This window comes from Castor canadensis, chromosome 7, assembly GCF_047511655.1.
Source record: "Castor canadensis chromosome 7, mCasCan1.hap1v2, whole genome shotgun sequence".
Lineage (NCBI taxonomy): Eukaryota > Metazoa > Chordata > Mammalia > Rodentia > Castoridae > Castor > Castor canadensis.
This window is the reverse complement of record NC_133392.1, coordinates 68,424,733-68,441,607: the sequence shown is the minus strand read 5'-3', so window position 1 is coordinate 68,441,607 and position 16,875 is coordinate 68,424,733. Positions and strand designations below refer to the sequence as shown.

Sequence of the window (16,875 nt, the reverse complement as noted above, 5' to 3'; positions counted from 1 at the left end):
GAGTGGAGAAGGGGCTTTCCCCTCCCACCCCTCCTTCCTGGGAAGAGACAGTGAATGGGGACTGACCTGCAGAAGGACAGACACCAGCTAGAAGGAAGGGGATGACACCTGGAGCCACCAAGTTCTCAGCACACCACAGCAGGCATGCAGCTGGTCAATACCAGCTGGAATGGTAGGCTTCTCCCAACACTCAGATGAAAAGAAATTGCTTGGTGCTACGGAGAACAAGTGGGGTGCAGAAGCCAGGCAGAACATGGCTCCACTTCTAGCTGTGTGACTTTGGGCTATTTTCTTCACCTCTCTGGTCTCTCTTCAGTAGAACTGAGTTCACCAAGCACTTTTTGGGTCCAACGTAAGTATCTGGGCTTCTGTAGTCCCCAGAGGTTTAGAGTGTCTGCCTTCCAAGAACCCAAGGGTTAATGGAAGTAGTCCACAGTTTCTTAGTGTAAAAGTGAGGCCAGCAGCTCTTACTGTTGCTACGGGTAACAGTATGTCTCTGATTGGCTGCTAGAGGATGGATGCACATAGTAGGCATTTTATAAGTGTGCACTCGCTCTCTTCTTCCTCTAGGGTCTCTGACCTGAAGCACAGACACAGCAGATGTTTAAGAAGTTTCCCCAAGTGAGTCAGCGGTCAGCTGTCCTCACACCTCTCCTTCCTTCTGGCTCTGGATGGGGACCTACCCATCCCAATGGAGGGGAAGCTGAGGTCTGAGCAGGGCTGGCTGGGTGGAGGGCAGCAGGGCTATATGGGAGCTCCACGGTCCATGTCTGCTGCCATAACCAGCCTCCCCCTGCCCTCAGCAAGGGCCGGAAGCCAAGAGCACTGGCACAGAACCCTAGCCCGTCTCTCCCCTCCCTGGATAATTCAATCACCTTGGAGGCCAGTGGCCCTCTGTCCTGGCTGGGCTGACAGATGAGGGGGAGGGAGAAAAAGCCGGCCGAGGGAGGGGGTAGGGGTAGGGAGGCCAAGGTGGAAAAAGTCAGAGCAGAGCTTGAAAAATGAAGAAATAAACCTGCCAGGAGGGAGACAGCCTCAATCCGTCCTCCATAAAGCTGTTTTAGGGCCACCAAGGACGTTGGTGGGGGTGAAGGGAGCAGTAGAGGTCTCCTCCTGGAACCCCTGCTGTCCCCATCTCTCAGCAGGGTTCCAGCCCTTTCCTGGTGAGGGGCCATGAGAAGGGGGCTGGCTGGGCTCACAGGGTAAAGGGGAAAGAGCTTGGTGGGGACAGCTGTTGGAAGCATGGGACCTCTAGTCAATTCCACTCACCAACAACTGCACACAGTAGGTGCCCGATGTCTGTTTACTGAGTGAAGGAACGCATAGCTATGTCTGTGGCCAGTCAGTCAGCAGCAGGGCTTTGTTCCAGGGTGACTGACTGGCTGCCAGGAAAGCCCAGTTCATAGGAAGGTCAGAGTCCAAGGCAAGTCAGAGCCACTTGGTGCGCAGCCCTGGGGTCCAGACCAAGGTGCTTTACCAGAAGCTACACGGCAGGACGGGGCATCTCCCCGCAGTGTTCCCAGTGGCTCCTGAAAGCCAGCCCAGGCAGGGGCAAGCAGACTGTAAAGGGTAAGGCTGCCTGGCCCTCTGCAGCCTCACCATGAGGCCACCAAGAATCATGTTTTCTGGGAACTCTGAGGGACCCTGAAACCTGCTCACAACATAAGACCAGAAGAGAAAGAAGGAAATTATAAGGCAACAAGAAAGAAATACAGACAAGGATGACTTCTGGTGGGGACAATTACGGTCAGTTTTATTTTTAATCTTTCACTTCTCTGTGCATGTATTACTAAGGGGAAAAGGTCATTATTAAAGTTTAAAATCAATAGTTACTTCCACTAAATGCTACTTATGCTGGATTCCCCATTTATAGGACAAAATCAAAGAAATTCATGTTGAATCGCTGAGGCACCTGTGCCACCCACAACAGCCTTGCTTCGGGGCCTGCAGCCCCTGCAAGGATGCTTCTGGGCCATGTGACTTTTGGCATGTCCTGTACCTCTCTGTGCAACTCTGTTCTCTCCCTGCTCTTCTCATCTCACAGGCCAGGTGTGAGGACTGAGGGGTCTGGGCAGGTAGAACTGAACTTTAAGGCTTCCTGAGTTGGGGACAGAGGGTGGTTAAGGTGCCTTCAAGGCAGGGCAGACCAGACCAGGGCTGGGTGGAGAAGCCTGGCCCAGTGGCTCGGGAGGCGAGGGGCCAGATTTTAGCCCTTGTTTACAGTGGAAACCCAGACTTGAAAAGGCTTCACTTTTCCACTGTTTTTGTGGCGGTGCTGTGGGGAGCAGGGTTTCCTGAGAGCGAGGCCAGCTTTCCAAGGCCACAGTGAGTCCAGCCTTGTGCTGGCCTCCAACAGGAAACATCATGTTTTCAATTTACAGGTCCCTGCCAGGCGCTGCAAGCAAGTCCCATGTTCCACTGCTCCAAGTGTGGGTGAAAAGCAATTCTAGGCCCCTTTGCAGTGGAAAGTGGAAGTGGCAGTGGGGACCCATGTGGGACCTTCTGGGACAGCTCCAGCCATGGGTGCCTGGCACAGTTTATATGGTTTTGTTAGCAGCTGAGCATCTGTGACTACTCCACAAACTCTAGTCCCCAGCCTCCTGGCTCCCACATCATCCATACTCCTTGCTGGCAAGATGGAGAAACTGAGGCCCCCAGAGAGAAGGAATTCCCAATGCTTGATAGTGAAGAAAAAAATGTCCTCAACCTAGGTTGGTAGATTCCCAATCAGGTCCCCTGGCAAAGTAGGACTGTTCCATGCCTTCCAGTGACAGTGATGTCAGCTGACCGTCACAGCACATAAGCTAGGCATGGCTACCTCACAGAAGCCACAGGACAAGCCTATGAACTGTCTGGCCTTCACATCTTACAGATGGAGAAACCAAGGCCCAAAGGAGTTAAGAAATCCTTTCAGGGTCATGTGACTGGTAACTGTGGAGCTGGGAGACTCAGCAAAACTGTAAATCTGCCCTCCATCCCTGCTCTGGCTATCTAAAAGTCCCTCTACCAAGCAGGAACTGCTAGCCCCTCTCACCTCCAAGTGCTTCTGGGAAATTTCTGGTAAACTGAGTGATGCATTGCTTGAGGCAGGGGAGTTCCTTCAGCTAAGTGTGGGGCTATATGCTGATACACAGGTCCTGGCACCTAGGAGGGTCTTGGGCTGACTTCCACTGCCCTAGGCCTCAGGGTCCCCAGCTGCATGACTGGGGAAGGAAGCCCCAAAGTCCTAGGATCTAAGCTTCTCCTCTCCCTGCTAGACGGCCAGTTCCAAAAGATAGCAACCTGCCTTTTTGCTCACATTTCTAGGGAGAGAGTCAGCATGTCCCAGCCCTCTGGCTTCCAGGTTAGTGCAGTTGGTACAGCCACCCCATCCCACTGTGCCAGCACAGCTTCCAGCCCTTGCCTGTCTGCCCAGTGTGCTCTCATACCTTGTTACTACTTTCTGAGATTCCCCGAGTTCTAGCACCAGACAAAGGCACATTTTTAAGGAACAGAAATCCCTTTCTTATATTTTTCATGAGCTGTCCTCTCTCTGCCTCTTCCCATCCAGTGCATTTCTGCTCCCAAAAAGGGTCACTTTCCAGGCTGGGGGATGGCCAGGCTCCCATGATCCTGTGAGCTGGGCCAGGGAGGTTCACTACAGGAAAGACTGTGTGACATGGAGAACACCTGCTGCCAGCGAGGTGGGTACTTGTACCTGGCTACAGGCTACTCTCCTGCTGGTCAGCCCACAGGGAGCAAGGCTGGGCCCCTTAGGAGTGGGGAGGACTCTGAGTCCAGCCCAGAGGGACAGAGACTGTGTATGTGTGTGTGTGCATGTACTATGCTTATATCTGTGAGACAGATGGAGAACAAGGTGGGACACACACATTGAGATACACACATGCATACACACACCCAGAGAAGGAAAAAAGAATGAGACAGAACAAAGAGCAAGGACCCCAGTAAGAAAGAGGGCATGGGCTGTGGAGGTCCTCAGAGACAACCAGAAGCAAGATGGGGACACAAACAGGCCCAGAGACAGAGGGGAGCATCTTTTGGCAGTGTGCCCTCTGGGATTGTGCAGCTCTGCTGCCTGGGCAAGACAGGCACAGGAGAGAGTCTCAGAGTGAGTCAGACAAAATGAGGAGCCTTTCAGAATGAAAGGATGGTCTTTAAGGGGGGAGGGCACACCCTTAGGAGGCAGCAGGAGAGAGGTGGACAGTACTTCAAGAGAAGAACAGGGCTAGCAGGTAGAGACAGGCAGACGTGTGCCACAGAGAGCAGGTTCATGCCTAGCAGGCTTTCTGGGTTTCTTTTGAGTCATGCATTGGGTGAGACTTGCTGCCATCATGGTCTCCATTGCTGTCTGGGTGCTGTGATGTCAATGTCTAGGGTCAAGAGAGGGGCCCCACTATCTCCTGCAAAAACGCCCTTGCTCTGCTCTGACAAGGCCTGACAAGCTGCCCCAGGTGGCCCACATCACCTTCTCCCTTCTGTCTGGCTCAACTTTCGGCCTCGCTCATGCTCAGGAAGGAAGGTCAAAGACAGGTGAGAGGAAGATGGCTCCCTGGAGGGCAGTGCCCGCTGAAGCAAGGAACTTGGGCCTCTTCAGACAAACCTCACTCTAGCGCTGGGCCTCAGTTTACCCCTCTCCAGAGGAGGTGGCATGTTGCAGCCTCTGCCCCAGCATCTAACATCCTGGTCTGTCTCCAAAATTCTACATTTGTCCGGCCCCTTATGTGTGCTCAATTTTGCATATCCCTGTTTCTGGTGAAGACTTTGAACACTTTAAGCACTGCCCCCACTGGGCTTGGGTTTAAAATGCCAGGTTTGCAAAGTGTCAGCTCAGTTGCAAAAGGGGTCCCCAATATAGTATCTCTCCTGCCCACACCCAGGGGCAGAGCTGTCATCTCACTGCATTTGGGCTCTGTGCTTTGACATGCTGAGCCTCAAGGAAGCTCAGTAAGAAATGACAGTGTCCTTTCTTTTACACACCAAAGCCTTCACCGGCTCCTCACTGCCCATCAGATAGAGGTGTGGTCCAGAGATGGGTGTGTATTTGTCTTTGGTCTCCATGTTCTGGAGTTCATCATAGACTTTCCCTGTCCATCCCAGCGGGAACTGTGGCTCTCAGATTATGGCGGGGGGGTGGAGAGGGGAGGGTCCACTGGGAACATGAACTCTCCCAGGAGATTCTGAGGAGGCTCCAAGCCACAGCCCAGTGTGGGAAACCTGACCCATGGCTGATAGGCACATTCCATCCTGGCTGTTTCAGTAATACTAGCTGAATCTGAGCCCACACCTGCCCTTCAGGCACCCAGCAAGAGGACTCAATTCTCCTTACTTCTGAGGATGAGGAGGAGCCTCTGGGAGTTCAGGAGACCTGACAATTACAGACAAGGTCCACTGTGAACAAAGCTGGGACATACCCTCCCAGCAGCCTCTGCTGATCTTCCTGGTGGGGAGGGGTCTCTGCCTTGCAAAGCTTATGGCTGATGCCTTATACTTGAGTCAAGGCTGAGGATTCAAGCTTGAAAGTCTGATAGAGCCAGGTTCAAATTCTGACCCACCACCCCGTGGCTATGTGACTATGGGAACATTACTGAACTCTGTTCCTCAGCTTACTCAGTTTTGAAACAGACTTCTATGAAGATTAAATTAGACAATGCACATAAGGTAATTGGAGCAAGTACTAATTAACGTAACTACCAGGAAGACTCCCCCAACACACAACACATACCCTCAAACACTGCCACACACCCCCAGCAGAGTAACACAGTGATTAATAGCAAGGACTGGGTCTTAAATAATGGCTGGGCGGCCTTGGGCAAGTCACCTGCTCTTTTCTGTTAGCTGATTAAGGTATATTCTTAAAAGTCTTCTTTATTATTCTTCTGAGGATACCTCCTCCCCCCGCAAAACGCAGCGCGTTATCCTAGCACTGGAGCCATGAGATTGCCCTTTGACCCTTTTGTCCTTATCTACTCTCAAAGGTACACTGTGGCTCATGCAGGACCCCGGGGATTCCCACCTCAGGTAGAGGGAGCCTGGGGTCTTGGTCAGCCCATTCTCACTGTCCTGAGATTAAGCTTTAATTCCAGTTCCCTCGGTTCCCTCGCTGCTCCCCTCCCCTGCCTCATTTCCATTTAAACACCTGAAATATAGCACTGCCCAGCCTCAAAGGCCGCTACAGAAGGCCGCTTTAGAGGAAGGGTCCACTCTAACTGCTCGCATTTATCTTTCCAGGGAGCAGAGAAGGTACGAGAAGAGGTGATAAATGGAAGATAATGTTTTGGAGTTTGTGTCCTCCTGCTTTGTGTCCAAAAAGACACTACTTGACCTCACTTCTGACTGTGAGGGCTGGCTGAAATGACTTCCAGGTAGGGCAGAGCAGCAGCGTGGAGTTCAGAGTCCAGGCCTCAGGTTCTCAACGTGGTTTTGCCACCTGGAGCCTCTGGCTATTTCTTCACTTCCATCTGCCTCAGTTTTCCTAGCCATAACCTGAGATGAGATGACAGTGGTCACCACCTCCCAGGGGGTGTCAGATGAGAGGTGATGTCATCACTATCAGTTATCCTAACGAGTACCACCTCCAGGCCCTGTGTTCTGCCCTCCACTGGCAGATGCGCCACAGGTGGTTGTTTCCTCCGGTCCTCGGGACCCTAGGGTGTCCTTGGGGCTCTAGTGTGTCTGGGGTGTGCACTGAGCACCAGGTAGGAACATGCTCCAGTGAGGCTGCCACCGCTCTGCAGCTGGGTGCTGGATATCTTCCTCCTTCCCCCTGTCCCTCCTCAGCCAGGTGCCACACTGGGCCTGTAGGAGGGCGATGCATTGGCCTGGGAGAGTGTCCCCCACAGGCACTGGCTACCTTGTGTTCTGGTGAATTAAGTTAAGCTGCTCTTGGCTCTACCCCATCTCCAAGGTCTGGTGCCCTATCGCCTTACCCCTGCTGCTTTCTGGTCTGGGTTCTCAGTCACTCCTGCTCTGTGCCCTCCATTCAGCCAGCATTTGTGGAGTGCCGACTATATGCTGCTCATTCCCTCCACACTTATGGAGCCATCACTTAACAGGCCCAGGTCTTCAATGCACCAGGTCCTGCTGTCTCAACAGCACAGCTCTGTCCTCACCCTGCCCAGCAGGCCTCCCCACTGCTCCCTGCCCCAGGAGAAGGCAGGTGTGTGCCTATTTGTGCTCTGGTGTAAAACCATTGTCTGCGCCTGCCCCTAGCTCCACCTGAAATCCATTATAGCTGAGTGTCAGTCAGCTCCAATCAGCCTCCTCCAGGAAGTCTTCCAAGAGCCTCACTCCCCAAGGCCTCTTTCTCTTTTGATCTTCCCATGTCCTGGGTCCCATGGCACCATGTATAACTAACTATCTTCCTGCATGCAGCCTACACTGAGTACTGGCACAGATCTGCTTTTTTGTCTCCTCTTAAGAGCTGAGCACAGACCCACAAAAACAATAGGTGCTTATTATGTTCGCTGCTTTACCAACTGCAGATGGAGAGTGCGGGGAGGAGGAGCTGAGTTGTGCAAAGGCCTGGAGGTAGCTTTGCACCAGGTACTGTCTGGAGCTCCTGCCCGGGGAGGAGACGGAGCAGCCCATGTGGTCCAACGCCCAAGGTCGGCTGGGCAAGCAGGATGCCAGTGGTCAGAGGAGCTCTAGCCGTCTGTCTGAGTGACAGCACCACCCAGACCCGGAGCCCCAGGCCCTGACATCATCCCAGGTGGAGGGTGAAGGCCCCTGTGCTGAATAATTCCTCCTCTGTCACTTGCCAGAGCTCAGCCGCCTCAAACGAGCCTCATTAGAACAGGGCCAGCTTTTTCACCTCTGCTTGTTAACTCCCCGGAGCACTGGTGAGTGGAACAGAAGGGAGTAAGGACTCTGAGAGCCTTTTCATTTCTGAGGCTCACTGTCCTCTACATGGGTAGACCTGGAAAACCCCACAGGGCTCCTTGGCTGGGCCAGAGGACCCAGGGGCCAGGATCGGGCTCCCATGTAGGCTGAGAGTGTGGCTCAAAGGAGGGATAGTGTTTAGAAGCAGTGTTCAGCAATAGTCCTGTCCTGAGGTCTGGTGGGACCGCCTGTCCCAGCTGGACCACCCACGGGTGGTACGTGATATGGTGCAGCCCAGAGACCGGACTGTGAGCCAAAAGGTGGCGCAGAGCTCCTCACTGTCTCCCTGGTGGCCTGGTAAGGCCTCAGTTTCCCCATCTGGAACAAGAAAGGGCTCTGAGGAGGTAACCTGTGTTTCTGACACTAGTGAGGGTCCAAGGCCCCTCAGAGGAGCCAGATGACCCCTTTCCACTCCTGCCTCACCACATTTCCTGCAGCCAGTTCCAGTTGGTGGTCAGCTCGACTTGCAGTAAAGTTCTTGCTATCAGGCTGGAGGCCACCTGGAAGGCCCAAGGCATCATGCCCCAGGACTCATGCCTGGCAGACAGCTGCTGAGCCAAATGTCCTCAGGGAATGGGATCAAAACCTACTGTCCACCTCAGGGAGCCTAGCTGTGGGGACAGCAGGGATGCCTGTGTGATTGTCATGGTTATTTATTATTTATGTATGGCAGTACTAGGGATTGAGCTCAGGTCCTCATGCTTGCGAGGCAGGTGCTGCACCACTTGGGTCATGCCCCCAGTCCTTTTGGTTTTAGTTAGTTAGCTAGTTTGTTCTCTTTTTTAAAGGTAGGGTCTGACTGATTTTTGCCCAGGATGGCTTCGAACCATGATCCTTCTAGTTCTACCTCCTGACTAGCTGGGGTTATAGGCATGAGCCACCCCACCTGGTCCATCATAGGGTTTTAAAAGCAGAAGAGTCCTGTTGACAAAGGAGACTGGTGCTGCACAGGGCTTGCTGCATTCCAGCCTTCCAGGTGGGTGTATAGAGGAGGAAACAGGGGAGCCAAAGATGAAGTACCTTGTTCAGTCTTACCTGGCTAAGAAGTGGCAGAGCAGGAACTTGAACCCAGAGCTGTCTATCCCTAAAAGTCACAATTTAATCACATATCACACTGTGTCCTCTCTCTCACCCCACATTTATAAGAGCAGAACTTTGGTGAATTCTCCTGCACTGAAGGTGTCCAAGCAGCCACTGGTGGGGCCACCTGCACGTATGGGGTGACCTTTGTTAGCCCTCCTGGAGTGTGGCTGGAGACAGGCCAAGCTGCCTAAGGATGCTAGTACGTACACTAACCATATTTCTTCCACACATAGAAAAATGTCCCAGATTGTCTACAGATTCAAGGTCCTCTTGACTTGTTTCTTGGCTACCCTGCAGCTGCTGCATGGAGGTGGGAGTGGCTAGGAGATGGTGGGGTACAGCAGGCTATGAGAAGGCAGGGGTGGGGTGGCTGTGATAGGAAGTCCAAGAGGGGAATGGACCCAGAAAGAAGTCACGGGGCCACCTAGTGAGGTCTGTCTTAGGTTAACCATCCCACCAGCCAGATAGAGGAGGCACCTTGGGAGCATTTCATGGAGGTTATGAAGCAGAGATATTCCCTTGAGCGCTGAAAGAGGCCCCCAAAGATGCCACAGGGAGGCAATGGAGGGTCCCAAACAGCTGTGAGGCAAGAAGTCCTGCTTCCCAAACTGTAACTGCAGAGGGTGAGGCACGTGTAACAGAAAGACAGATGTGAGTAGGGAGCTTCTGAAAGCTTGGGGACCACTGATTCCCCAGTCCCCATTAACCAGTCTACTCTCTGGGGGCTCTGGAAAGTTCTCTGGGGATATAACTCACCTAGCAGCCAGGGTGAACTGACACTGGCTTAGTGTGGTGGGGCCACACTAAGGTCACTGTCTCTCCCCTCCCCCTGCACCAGCCACAGCCCAGAACTGAGAATCCTATGTTTATGTGTGTGGTGGATCCTGATGTACAGGGAGTGAGAACTAGGAGAGCAGACATACACCATGCAGGGCATGACACTGCTTCTTACAGAGCCTATGCGAGGCCTCAGAACCCTTCTCAACACAGCACCCAAGCACTGAAAGAACTGCTAGGCTAGATGAACTCTCGGTTCCATCCTGGAGGAAGCTGATGGCACCTGGGCTAGATAACTGGCTTCCTGTGCCCTTTAGCCCTAGAATGTCAGGCACTGAGCTGGGGATGTGACTCAGAGCCCGCCCTGAGCCTTCAAGAGGCTTTGGTCCAACAGAACAGACTGAACTTGACTAGCTTGGAGGAGAGAAGCTAGGGAAGGTCACAGGATTGGAGGGGTGGAAGAACTGGCTGGTGTATCTCACTGGGCATGGAAAGAAAGGGGGCCTTTCAGTTCAGTCTTCTGCAGCTGGCTGGAGGAGGCTGGCCCTCTGTGGGCAGTGGACCTGGAACCTTTGAACAAGGCAATCCAGCACCTGAACCTTCCATAACTCCTGCCATACTGCCTGAGCAGAGATAGCTGGGAGGTGGATGGAAATGGAGTGTGTAGTCCAGTGCAGGGAAGGCAGCATGCAGGTAGCAAAGAGGAAAATCAGCTGGGGAGGTGCTCTGCAGGTGGTTCTGCTGCCAGCCTGGCCTTGTGAGACACCCAACCCTAAAGAACCCCTTTAGGCCAGCAGGGCCTGCCTCAGACTCCAGGGAACCACTCCCTTTTTCCCCTCCTGCTCTTGGAGCCATCCCTGCCGCAAGCATTCTCCACCTGGGAAACCTGGGTTAAGGGGGTGCACCCTTTGGGCCCCTCTGCAGTTCACCATGTGTCCTGGCTAGTGTGGGAGGGGAGGAGGGCAGCTGTGTCCTGCCCTTCACCCTTTGAGCCCTCCAAGGCTGTGCTCCATGTGTGGAAGCCAGGAGGAACGAGGGACAACACGGGCCCCAGGGAGCATTGCCTGTGATGGCTACCTTGGTCTAGAGCTGTTTGTGGGTTGGGGACAGCTCCTACCTACTGGAATCCACACGGGGAAGGTGGAACCCTTCACACGGTCTTCACTCTCTTCACAGCAAAGTTCAACAGAGTGACTTCCAGCCATGGACCTGTCAGCCCCATCCGCCTTCATGACCTCAGGTTCTTATTTTGTACTGCAGGACAGTGGCAGCCAGTGGAGAGCACAGCACCAGCTCCACAAACTCTCTTGGCAACATTTCCCTCCCAGGCCTCAGTTTCCCTGCCTGCAAAGCTAGGACCCCCCACGTCTGTGCTGACCACTGCTTAGTCAGGAACTGAGGTGATGATTCAACAGCGAGGTGGAGATGTGTGAATGAATGAGACACACACTAGATTTTGAAGACTTAGCATAAGAAAAGTATGTGGAGCACCGGCCTGTACTCTCACTTGGCTACGTGCTCAATAAGAAATGACACAGTGGGTGCTGTGACAAGCTTTCTCAAGGGAACAAAGCACAGCAGGAAGGAAGGACTTGGAGTTTAGGTCAGATATTGAGGAAACAAATGCTCGGGGATCCCAAGGGATGGAGGCCGAATCCCACCTATTGCAGGAAGCATGGCTTAAAAAGCAGGTGTCAGGCATGAGGCTGGAGGCCGAAGCCTGCAGAGAGACAGTGTAGAGTGAGGGGCAGCAGAGCTGCAGCCTAGGGTGCTGGCAAAGGCTGGAGGGTGACGTGGCTGCAAAAGGAGGATATAGCCAGATGGCACAGCTCCTATGCCAGGCTGAGATGGCCCGGCATACTGCAGGCACTTCCAAAAAGATCTGACAGGGATGGGGACTCCCCTGAGAATGTTTAGGTCCCTAGCAGCCCACCCCCCCACTAGTCCTGCAGTTCTCCAGGAGCCCACCCTCAGCTCCCTCTCCCCTGGGAGAGGACAATTTATTTATTAATGAGCATACACACGCTCCCACCAGGCAGCCAGCTCCCGTGTACCTCACTTCTAATTACAGCAACAATCTCATTAATGCTGCTAGGAGACACCAGGTTTCCAATGGCCCCTGCAATGGGTGCAGGCCCCCATTCCCCTCTCAGGGCCAGGAGATCACCTCCATCCACAGTGACCAGCAAGGCAGGTCCAGGCCCGGAAAGGGCATGGCACTGTTCCACTCCTGGCCACACATGCAGCCCTGCCTCTGAGTGTCTGGGAGTGTGGTGCTGCCTTGGAAAGTTCCAAAAAGCAGGGAGGGAGGAGCAGAGTAGAAACAAGGCAAAAGGCGGCAGGTTGGGAGCCCGGGGGGTCTGGGGATGATGGGAGGTGATGACACAGAGCAGATGTGTTGCCTGGTGGATTGGATCTAAGGAAAGGAGAGTAGAGGTGAGGAGGTCCTGAGGCTCAGGGAGACATTCCAGGAAGACAGTGGTCACACTGGGGAGGAGGCCAAGTGGGCTGGGCAAGAGTGTGCCAAGGAGAGAGATGGAGACAGAGACAGTCACCTGGAGAGGCAGAGAGAGATAAGGACACAGGGAGAGAACTACTGACCCACGCTTGTCTAGATACAGTGCATGTATACACATGCCTGCGTACAAGCATGTACACACACACACAAACACAGCCTTAGCTGGGGCTCAGAGGCCAAGGAAGAAGTGACAGAACTAAGTCGGGTTTGGTTGCTCAAAGGATTCCTGTGCTCACCCACACGTGTCATGCTGGAATCACCCAGGGACTCTGGCTCTGGCTGGAGACACAGGGGTCTGCAGCTTGAGCCCACTGTGGAAGGGGAGAACAGAGCTCTATGGCCTGCACGCTTCCTGCTCCAGGGTCCCTTCAGAGCCATGTTCATCCCCACACTGCCCCTCGACCAGTCTGAAGGTGAAGGTGGTGTGAAGGTCTAAATGGGGAGCTGTACATGGGGGTTTTGGCACGCACATGGAGGTTCTCCCGGTTCCTCAGCCATTCACACAGCCCGCACAATCACACTCACACAGGTTCACAGGTTCATGCACACACGTGCACGCACATACAATAGCACACCTACCTTCTCTCCCTCTCTGAACCCAGAGCATCCTCAAGCCCCCACTAGGCCTTCGATACCCCTCCTAGGCGTATGGGCAGGGAAGCCAAGTCCCACAGTAGGGCCAGAGGGAGAGAAGCTCCAGAGGGGAAGCGGGGCTTTCTCAGGCCAACTCTGGCTCCCAGACCAAGTCCCCCTGGGCAGCGGAGGGTGCATTGAGGGGAGGAGGGCTTGGAGAATTCACTCTCCAGCTGCTGGCCCTCCTGAAGGACCTGGCCCAGACCCCAGGGAGGAGCTGGGCTCACACCAGACATGACCAGCCTGAGTCTTCTACTCCCTGACACCAGCTGTCTATTCCCTATATCCCCCTACCCAACCTCAAGCCCATCTTATCCCGGTTCCAGCCTCAGATCCACTCAGTTGCAAGGAACGTTGGCCTTCTCCAACCCTGCTCAGTGCCTGGTGTGTGCACCGTGGGGCCAGTCAGGGTACCAGGTACACAGAGTTGTCATCCTGCATGGGTGAGTCTCTTTGCAGCCTTCCCTGGGGCCTCTAGAAGGGGCTAAGTGGACAGCCCCCTCCCCACGGCCCAGCCTCCCCAGTGCCATTCTGGAGAGCCTCATGCTCAGACTCAGTGTTGCTCTGTGCCCCCAACACTCTGCCCAAGTACCCTGTGCACGTAAGTCCAGTGTGCATACTTTTTAGCAATGAAGAATTCACTACTTCCCCAGAGGCAGCTGAATTTGAAGATGCCAAGCAGACAGTGGTGGCTGCCATGGGGTGGCCTGGGCTATCCTGGCCAGAGACCACTGGACCAGACTATCCTTCCATCCTTAGTTTGGCTCATCACCCTGGCTGTCACTCTGCTATATAACAGAGCTATAACTGGTGCCACCTCCTTCACAGACCATAGCTCACTGGGACCCAAGATGACCACCTACTCCCTCAGTCAAACACTCCTGGAGCAACAACAGTGCGTCAGGCACCAGGACGTGGTAACATACAAGGATAATCATTTCATATGCTTTTATAGTCTGTCTTGCCCTCCACCCACTATGCAGGTGGCAAGGCTGACTCCAGAGAGAGGAATTGACTTTTCAGAGTCACATAGCAGCAGAGTCTCCTGATGCTGCAGGAACTGACCACCTGCCAAACGTAGGAAGAAAGGGAGAGGCTGCACGTCTGCCAACCCCCACCCCGCAAACTGCCCCCCAATCGTTTCTAGGACAAGGAGGTATTGATTAACAGCCTTGCCTTGGAGTGCTTTTCTTTTCTTTTCTTTTTCCACCAAGGCTTTCTATTCCCCATTTTTTTTTTTTAAGGAAAAATTCGAAGCTGCTCCTATGATTAATTACCAACTGCCTAATGCTCCGCCACTGGCAATTGCTGGAAAGGGAATGAATTACCTTGAAAAACATCTGAAAAGAGAACCCACCATGAAGGAGAATTTCAAAGGTTACTTGACAATTAACAGTGGGCTCCCCTAGTCATGTTGGGTTGCCAATAGGCTCCATGGGAGAATGGCATACACCAGCCTTGGGGGCCACCCCCAGGCTCCAAAGAGCAGCCAGGTTGGGGTGTTGAGTCAAGCAGAAATGGAGGCGGGTTCCTGAGTAGCTACTTGTGCTCACCCTGCGGCCCTGCCTCTGGTCTCTAAAGCACCATGAGTGGCTTAATTCCCACCAACCTAAGTTCAAATCCCCAACGTACCACTTACAGCTCGATGGTTTCTTAACCACAAGGAACCTCTGGAGAAGGAGGCATTTAACAGATGTCCTCGAGGGACTCTAGAGGGGAGAAATGGGTATTTCAGGTGCACAGAGCCTGGTACTATGTGAGCTGATGCTCACGGTTCAGTAATGGTTCATAATATTCTTGGCTTTTAAGCTTCTCATTGCTCTTTTGTCAATGCTGTCATCATAGTCTGCATTTTTAGATGAGGACACTTGGCTGTCACAGCAGGACGAGACCAGCTCAAGGTCACACAGCTGATAAGCAGGGAGCGGGGTTTCTGCAGCAGGAAGAGAGATAGAGCCCAGCTCTCCACTTCCAGAGCTCACCTGCAACTCACCAGTCCTGCCATGGGATCCCTGGAGCACTGGGGCTAAACAGATAAGCCAAGGACACCAGGGTAGGGATCCTCACTCTTCCAGGCTGGCCTGAAAGCCATGATATCTTGGGACAAAGGGCTCTGGGCCAAGTGAACGTTTCGTGAAGGCCTCTCCTGTCTGGTTTGGGAGTGACAGAGTAAACCAGGTTTATTTACACAGCCCGCCCTCTGGTGAGCAACAAGCATGATCATCCCTGAAATGCCACCCTGTAACGAGCTACATCAGTGTCCAGGCCAGAGGTTCCATTTGGAGGTGTGGCCTTAGGACCTGCTGGTTCCAGCCACTCTTAGGAACTCCCTAAAGAACCTATCCCCACATCAGGCCAGGTGACAAGTTTGGGCCCACCCTGACATTGATGGGTCCTCAGGGAGTGGGGAGGGATGGCAAGGTGTGAGGGAAGAAGGGGATCCCAAGTACCCTCAAGGAAGGCTGCTAACGATCCTGAGAGCTTGCAATGTGCTACATGTGCGCTTCTCTTCTCATGGCAGTGGAGATAGGTGCCATCACCCCAACCTCATTTGACAGGCAGGCAAACCGAGGCACAGAGAAAGTCCTAGTGAACAAGTGCCAGAGTCAGGATTTGTACCCAGTGGTGCCCACCTCAGCCTGTTTGTAACTAATGCCAGTAACTATTGCTGCCTGCCACCCAGTCCTCCTGCAGGGCCCACACTCCACAGAGTTCAGACTGGTGCAGAAGGGCCACTGTGGTGAGGATGCCAGGCCTGCCCCTTTGCCTGGTACATCCTCTGCCATGTCCCAGCAGCCACTCTAGAGAAAGGCCTGGCCAGAGAGGCCCTGGGATGCCAGCTGAAGGGAGTGTCCACTGCAGCACAATGATGAATGTTCCAGCAAAGCTGGCCAGTGCTTGATCCCACCTGTGAAGGTTCATCTCCAAATCAAAGGTGCAGGTGGCTGGGGCCAACACCCCATTTCCCAGTCACGCAGCCCAGTTGCACACCTGCCTCCAAGAGCCTTGAGTGAAGATTCATACCTACCTCAGTGATCTGCAAGTCACCAGTGTCCCCTGCGCTGGTCAGCAGCTCATAGCTCCTCCTCCTTACTCCAGCTCCATCCTCCTGCAATGAGAAGGGGTGGTCAGTGGGCCCAGGCCTTGCAAGAGCCCCAACATTGACCATGCTGCACAACTGATGCCCACGGGAAAGTCTACAGTATCCACCTCAGATGGGGAATCTGAAAGATGCAGGATCTGAAGGGTGCAAGCAGGCCCCAGACAGCCCCATCTACCAGTGACTGGCTCTGTGACTGAGGTGTGCTCCACCTCTCTGGGTTTCAGTATTCTAGGGTATCAAAATGGACTCATGACTACTGGGAAGATCCAAAGGGATGCCTGGACAAAGGCACTCATCATTCCCTCATCCCCTCAACACACATTTCACAGCAGTCCCTGCCCTCAGGGGACTCAGACAATGGGCCAAGAACAAACCACTACAAAATTAAAAGTGATATCTGCCAGAAAGAAAGAGTACAGGACCTGCTCTACAGAGACTCAAGGTCTCTAGGTAGAGACTCTACCCGACAGAGACTCTAGGTAGAGTGAAGAGTGTGTGCAAAGATTCCAATATAGGGGAAAAACTGCCAGGCCCAGTGGCAGACTTGAAAATGGGAGGTGTGGTAGGTGCAGAGAGCTAGGAAGAGGTAGTGGGAGGGAGCTGGAGCAGGACATGTCATGAAGGGGAGCTGGGGGGCTAACTAGGGAGTGATTCTAGTTCCAGTTTGGGAATGGGCCCCATTGCTGCTGAGAAAGAAAGCCTCAGAAGGGACGGGGGAGGCAGGGAGGCCACTGGGGGGCTGCTCCAGGGTCCATGAGAGATGGTGGTGCTCTGAACAAAGAAGGAAGCAGGCAGAAGCAGAGGTCCTCCAGGGGGCTCGATGTGAAGGGCAAGATTATCCTGTCTGGGTGTGCTCTGGCTGGCCCATTTCCTCCAGGCACAA

General features: G+C 53.7%; 1 protein-coding gene across 9 annotated transcripts in view; it reads right to left on the bottom strand.

Annotated features, from left to right (window-relative positions):
- Positions 1-16,875, bottom strand: part of Zmiz1 (zinc finger MIZ-type containing 1) — a 214,480-nt gene that overhangs the window by 118,543 nt on the left and 79,062 nt on the right. For 7 of the 9 annotated variants that reach the window (XM_074079289.1, XM_074079286.1, XM_074079285.1 and 4 more), the window contains one exon: positions 15,918-15,998. The gene's annotated coding sequence lies outside the window, so the exon portion shown is untranslated. Of the gene's footprint in view, positions 1-14,521; positions 14,599-15,917; positions 15,999-16,875 lie in introns of all 9 variants that reach the window. The other 2 variants (XM_074079287.1, XM_074079292.1) reach the window with 1 other exon arrangement.